This window comes from Oratosquilla oratoria, chromosome 11 (assembly GCF_046742065.1).
Source record: "Oratosquilla oratoria isolate Oo_2021 chromosome 11, ASM4674206v1, whole genome shotgun sequence".
NCBI lineage: Eukaryota > Metazoa > Arthropoda > Malacostraca > Stomatopoda > Squillidae > Oratosquilla > Oratosquilla oratoria.
Genome location: NC_134787.1, coordinates 61,877,456 through 61,884,955, shown reverse-complemented (window position 1 = coordinate 61,884,955; position 7,500 = coordinate 61,877,456).

Genomic DNA, 7,500 nt, shown 5'->3' with positions numbered 1-7,500 from the left:
ACGCATACACACACACATACACAAACACAAACACAAACACAACTCGCACACACATACACAAGAACAACTCACACACACAAAAGACAACTCACACACGCACACACACGCACACACACGCACACACATGCAGACACATGCACAAACACATGCACACACATGCACAAACTCATGCACAAACACATGCACAAACACATGCACACACATGCACAAACACATGCACAAACACATGCACTCACACATGCACAAACACATGCACACACATGCCTAAACATGCACACACATAGACGCACACACATGCACACACACGCACACACACACGCACATAGACGTACACACACGCACACACACGCACACACACGCACACACATGCACCCACACGCACACACACGCACACACACGCACACACACGCACACACACGCACACACACACACTGAGACAATTTTACCTAAACATATAAAAATGTAAAGATATATAAATAAAAAGCATAACTACATATTAAAATACATAGAAAATATATAGATATACAAGGGTTAACAGAGACTAGTTTTATCTAAACACATCAAAATACATGAAAACAAACAGAATACATAAATACATGAAAAGATACGTAGAATATATATATACAGTAAATAAGAATACATAAAAAATCAATGAATATATGATAGTTAATGGAGATGAGTTTTGACAAAATACAAAAATACATGAAATGATACATAAATGGAATACACGAAAAATACATATAGAATACATGATAAATCAATATGTAGAGGTCAATGGAAAAGAGTTTCAACTTAATACATAAAATTACACAAAAAACACAAATGAAATACATAATTATATACTCAAAAAATACAGAAAATAGAGATTTAGGGGTTACTGAAGACGGGATTTAACTCGGAAACACCCGCAAGGCTCGACTCGATTGAATAAAATCGCCTGGCGACAGAAGGCAAACGAGTGTTCAAGAAGCATTCCAGCCGTCTTCGGGTCAGAGTCCTTGGTTCATCTCTGATGTTGTGCTCGGTGCCGCGACGAAACGTTCGCTCCGCCCCGGCTCTCCGACTCTTGGGAGACCCGTTGGACTGAAGGACCTGGAGGCAGGTCGGCGACGGCAAAGAACCAAGACTGGAAGACCCGCCGACCTGCCGGGATAGCTGGAAAGAATATCAAAGTGGGATTTTATCAAGGAGGTCGACCGACCAGGAAACCGAAGAAGAACGTGGTCGGTCGGCCTGGAAAAGGACAAGGAATAGCTGATTGGATAGGAGGCCGGTCGGCAAAGAAACTGAATGTGGAAAGAAAGCCGACCGGCTGGGAAGGTCGTAAGGAAAGCTGAAAAGGAAAGGAGGACGGCTGGCCTAGGAACGATGATAAAAGGAAAGAGGCCAGCCGTCCGGGTAAGCTTGAAAATGTTACTGAATGGAAATTTAAGGAGGCCGGCTGGCCTGTAAACCGCGAGAAAGCGAGTGCCAGCCGGCCGGGTAAACAGAAAAGATATAGCAGATTGGAATGGACGTCGGCCGACCGGCATGGAAAGCGAAAAGAGAAAGGATTGGAAGCCGGTCGGCCGACTGGGAGCGCGGACAGGACTAAAGATTTTATTCAGGTGATTTTATTCAGGCTGGCGCTGTTTTTTGTCAACTGAATAGAGCTGGTTGGTTTTAGCCTGAAGGGAATCTATAAGGTACGCTGTTAGCGTACGTCTTCTTCCCTCAGCTGAATAAAGTCGTCTAGTGAGGACAATAATGCAATTGATGCAGAACGTCACCAGGAATCGGAGGTGCTTCAGTTCGTCGAATCCTTCTGTTCGTGAGTAACTTGCATTTGTCGGGCTCCGTCGCTGTATCAGGACAAAATGTAAATATATAAAATAAAAAATATATATAAAAAAAATGTAGGTCATTGTATCGAGTCTGAAGAGAGCTTACGCCCGGAGTCCCTTAGCTCTCCGCACTCACACACACAAACACACATACACACACACACACATACACACACACACATACACACACACATACACACACACACACACACACACACACACACACACACACACACACACACACACACACACACACACACACACACACACACACATCATTATCTTAACCAGCAAGACCCGTGGAAATCTCCCGGCTATTCAATTTTGAAATCTTCTGAAGGAGTCTTAAAAGTCTCATAGGAGTCGTCAAAGTCTCCCGAATGAGTTTTCAAAGTATCCCGAATGAGTTTTCAAAGTCCCCCGAATGGGTCTTTAAAGTACCCTAAAGTATTCTTAAAAGTCTTCTAACGGAGTCTTTAAAGTATCGGTGTCTTCACTGCATCCTGATTTTTCAGTAGATGACTTGTATCCTGCTCACGCTTTCCTAGTTTGACAACCACTAATGTATTTTGTACACTGCACATCGAATACCTTGGTTTTAATATCTCTAGTGTAATTAATACTAGTTAATGAATCATCTTGAACTCAGTGACGGTGACCCGTCGTATTAGTACTTTTACAGGATAAAGTAATTTGCCCGCCGGGACCGTGGCGCAGCTTACGTTCTATATCGTAAGTCAGGTTCATCTTCAACCCAGTCACGGCGACCCGTCAAATCAGTACTTTAGCATGCTAAAGTGCTTTGCACGCCTGGGACCGTGGCGCAGCTTACGTTCTATATCGTAATTCAGGTTCATTTTAAATCTAGTCACAGTGAACCGTTGCATCAGTACATTAACATGCTGAAGTGCTTTGCCCGCCTGGAAAATGCCGCAGCTTACCTTCTATATCATAATTTAGGTTCATCTTGAACTCCGTCTCAGGTGACCCATTGTATCAGTACTTTAAAATACTATATTGCTTTCACCGCCGGAACCTATGCGCAGCTTACATCCTATATCATAAGTCAGGTTCATCTTGAACTCAGTCACGGTGACCCGTCGTATCACTGCCTTAAATGGGGCCTTGGCTCAGCCGTATTGTAAGTCAGGTTCTTTGTTGAACTCAGTCACGGTGACCCGTCGTACCAGTGCTTTCACATGCTAAAGTGTTTTGCCCACAAGGACCATGGTGCAGCTTACGTTCTATATCGTCAGTAAGGTTCATCTTGAATTCAGTCACGGTGACCCATCGTATCAGTACTTTAACATGCTAAGGTGCTTTGCCTACCGGGACCGTGTGGCAGCTTCCGTTATATATATAGTAAATCAAGTTCATATTGAACTGTGACCCGTCGTACAACTCCTTTAACATGCTAAAGTGCTTTGCCGTCGGGAACGTGGCGCAGCTTACGATCTATATCGTAAGTCAGGCTAATCTTGAACTCAGTGACGGTGACCCGTCGTATCAGTACTTTAACATCCTAAAGTGCTTTTCCTGCCGGGACCGTGGCGCAGCTTACGTTCTATTTACGTTCTATATCGTAAGTCAGGATCATTTTGAGCTCAGTCACGGTGACCCATTGTACTTTAACATGATAAAGTGCTTTGTCCTACGGGACTGTGGCAGAGCTTACGTTCTATATCGTAAGTCACGTTCATTTTGAGCTCAGTCATGGTTACCCGTCGTATCAGTACTTTAACATGCTAAATTGCTTTGTCCGACGGGACTGTAGCAGAGCTTACGTTCTATATCGTAAGTTAAGTTCATTTTGAGATCAAACACGGTTACCGGTTGTATCTGTACTATAGCATGATAAAATACTTTGTCTGCCATGACCATGGCACAGCTTACATTCTATGTCCTAAGTGAGGTTAATTTTGAGCTTAGTCACGGTGACCCGTCGCATCAGTACTCTAACATGCTAAAGTGCATTACCCGACGGACCTGTGGCGCAGCTTACGTTCAACATAGTAATAAAAAGTTTATTTTGAGCTTATTGACGAATACCCGTCGTATCACTACTATAATATGCTAAAGATCTTTCACGAGAGGAACGTGGCGCAGCTTGCGTTCTATATCCTAAGTAAGGTTCATTTTGAGCTCAGTCACGGTGACCTGTCGTGTCAGTACTTTAACATGCTAAAGTGCTTTGCACGACGGAACCGTGAAGTAGCATACGTTCTATTTCGTAAGTCAGGTTCATTTTGAGCTCATTCACGGTGACCCGTCGTATCATTACTTTAACATACTAAAGTGTTTTGCCCGACTGAACCGTGGCACATCTTACTTTCTATATATCTAATAAGATTCCATGTGAGCTCAGTCACGGTAAACCATCGTATCAGTATTTTAACATGCTAAAGTGCTTTGCTCACCAGGACGTTGCGCAGCTTTCCCGTCGTATCAGTACTTTAACATGCTAAAGTTCTTTGTCTGACGGTATCGTGGCGCAGCTTACGTTCTATATCATAAGTGAAGTTTATTTTGAGCTTAGTCATGGTGACCCGTCGTACCAGTACTTTAACATCCTAAAGTGCTTTTCCCGACGGGGCCGTGGCTCAGCTTACGTTCTACATCGTAATTCAGGTTCATTTTGAACTCGGTCACGGTGACCAGTGGTATCAGTACTTTAACATGGTAAAGTTTTTTTTTTTATCCCACTTGAACGTGTCAGAGTTCACGTTCTATATCGTATATCAGGTTCATTTTGAGTTTAATCACGGTGGCCCGTCGTATTAGTACCTTAACATGCTTAAGTTCTTTGCCCGACGGGAACGTGGCGCAGCTAACGTTGTATATCGTGAGGTTCATTTTGAGCTCAGTCACGGGAACCCGTCGTATGAGTACTTTAGCATGCTAAAGTGCTTTGCCCGACGAGTCTGTGACGCATCTTACGTTGTATATCCTAAGTGAGGTTCATTTTGAGCTCAGTCACGGTGACCCATTGCATCAGTACTTTAAGATGGTAAAGGGATTTTTCCGACGGAACCGTGGTGCAGCTTACGTTCTATATCATAAATCAGGTTAATTTTGAGCTCAGAGACGGTGACCCATTGTATCAGTACTTTAACATGCTGCAGTGGTTTGCCCGATGGAATCTTCAGTCTCCTGAAGGAATCTTTGGTAGACTTTGAAAAATACTTCGGAGACTCGTTTGGAGAAATTTTCAGGAGATTTTGTAGACTTTTTTGCAAAAAATTTAAGACTCTTTCGGGAGCCTTTAAAGACTTTTTGGGAGACATCGAATACACACTCGGGATACATTAAAGACTCCTTTGGAACATTTTGAAAAGTATTTCGGAGACTACTTCGGATATTCTTTCAGAAAACTTTGAATACTTCTTCGGGGAACTTTTAACACTACTTTGGGAGACTTTTTAAACTCCTGAGGGAGACATCGAAGACTATTTCAAAGACTCCTTGGGAAGACTTTGAACACTTTGCAGACTCGTTCGGGAAACTTTGAAGACTCGTTCGGGAGACTTTGAAGACTCGTTCGGGAGACTTTTAAGACTTCTTTGGGAATCTTTGAAGACTCTTTAGGGAGACTTTTCCCGATACAGCGACGGAGCCGACGTGGAAGTTACTATTTCAGAAACTCCTCCGCTTGGAAGACGTTCTGTATCAACTGCATTATGGTCCTCACTAGACGACTTTATTCAGCTGAGGGAAGAAGACGTACGCTAACAGCGTACCTTGTAGATTCCCTTCAGGCTAATACTAACCAATTCTATTCAGTTGAAAAAAACCCAGCGCCAGCCTGAATAAAATCACCTGGCGACAGACGCCAGTCTCTTCAGTCCTGTCCGCGCTCCCAGTCGGCCGACCGGCTTCCAATCCTTTCTTTTTTTGCTTTCCATGCCAGTCGGCCGACCTCCATTCCAACCTGTTATGTCTTTCCTACTTGCCCGGCCGGCTGGCACTCGCTATTTCGCGGTTTATGGACCAGCCGACCTCCTTAGATTTCCATTCAATAACACGTTCAAACTTACCCGGACGGCTGGCCTCTTTCCTTTTATCATCGTTCCTAGGCCAACAGTCCTCCTTTCCTTTTCAGCTTTCCTTACGACCTTCCCAGCCGGTCGGCTTTCTTTCCACATTCAGTTTCTTTGCCGACCGGCCTCCTATCCAATCTGCTATTCCTTTTCCTTTTCCAGGCCGACCGACCACGTTCTTCTTCAGCTTCCTGGTCGGCCGACCTCCATAATAAAATCCCACTTCGAATTCCTTTCCAGCTATCCCGGCAGGTCGGCGGGTGTTCCAGTCTTGGTTCTTTGCCGTCGCCGACCTGCCTCCAGGTCCTTCAGTCCAACGGGTCTCCCAAGAGTCGGAGAGCCGGGGCGGAGCGAAAGTTTCCTCGCGGCACCGAGTTTGACATCAGGGATGAACCAATGTGTTTGACCCACGCGTGCGCGTGCGCGCGCGTGTGTGTATGTGTATGTGTATGTGTATGTGTATGTGTATGTGTATGTGTATGTGTATGTGTGTGTGTGTGTGTGTGTGTGTGTGTGTGTGTGTGTGTGTGTGTGTGTGTGTATGTGTGTGTGTGTCTGTGTATGTTTACGTTTGTGTGTATGTGTGTCTTTACGTGTGTGTATGTGCGTTTGTGTTTGTGTATGTGTGATCATGGATATAAGAATAACATTTATTTATATACATACCAAGGGCCTCTACATACCAATGGCCAGGCGAGGCACACACCCACCAAAACACAAACCTTCTCCCGTCCACTAAACATAGCTTCCCTCTCATCTTAGCTCCTCTTGGATGACGGGTCATCCTTGACTCCTTCCCGGGTCAGAAGCGATGTAGCAAGACACTACTTAGACAGGAAGGCCGCTTGATTTACACGGCTCCCCTCCCTCCTCGTCCCCCTCATACGGAAAATGGAGAAGACGTTTATTGAGACAAAGATAGTTGTCTTCTAATGAGGGTCATATAAGATGAACTTCGGAGAGAATCAGGTCCCTATTGTCTTCGTACATTCTCACCTTCGTCTGAAATTTTAGTGAAATCTCTATGGATCAGAGTTTCCCAGCGTCTTTTACGATTTGAGTTCAGTTTAAAAAGAAAATAATTCTGGTTCCTGTTATTTCTTATTTCTACTGCGTTTCTTGCATATCTTCTTTTCCACCTTTATGACACCCAATCTGCGCGGTAATGTCCCCAAGGACACGATAGACAACCGAAGGCTGCTCCACTACTACTTGTAAAATTTGGTGACATAAAAGCTTTGTTGCACTAGTACAACACACAATAGTTCAATAATTTTTCCTACGCAATCCAATGGAAGGACCCAGTGACTGCTGCCAGCTACTGAGGGGCTGCGGGTTCCCAGACAATAAAATTGGGACAACAAATATTATGACAAAGAATATCTGTTAAATATCCAATAAATAGAACCGAGAATGACCACGTGTTATGTGTTTGATATTGAAGACTGCTTCATTACATAAAGGCAATTTTTCGAGCGTGTCTGATATTGACACAGCCTTGAAATAACGCGAGAAATAGGCCCAATATCCAGTGACCTCGTCATATAAAGGATCCTGCGAGAATTTGGGTGAACCTTAGGATTCGGATGCACTCGACTGTTGCCACCATTATTGGGCTACAGGGGTGATGTTTATGAAAC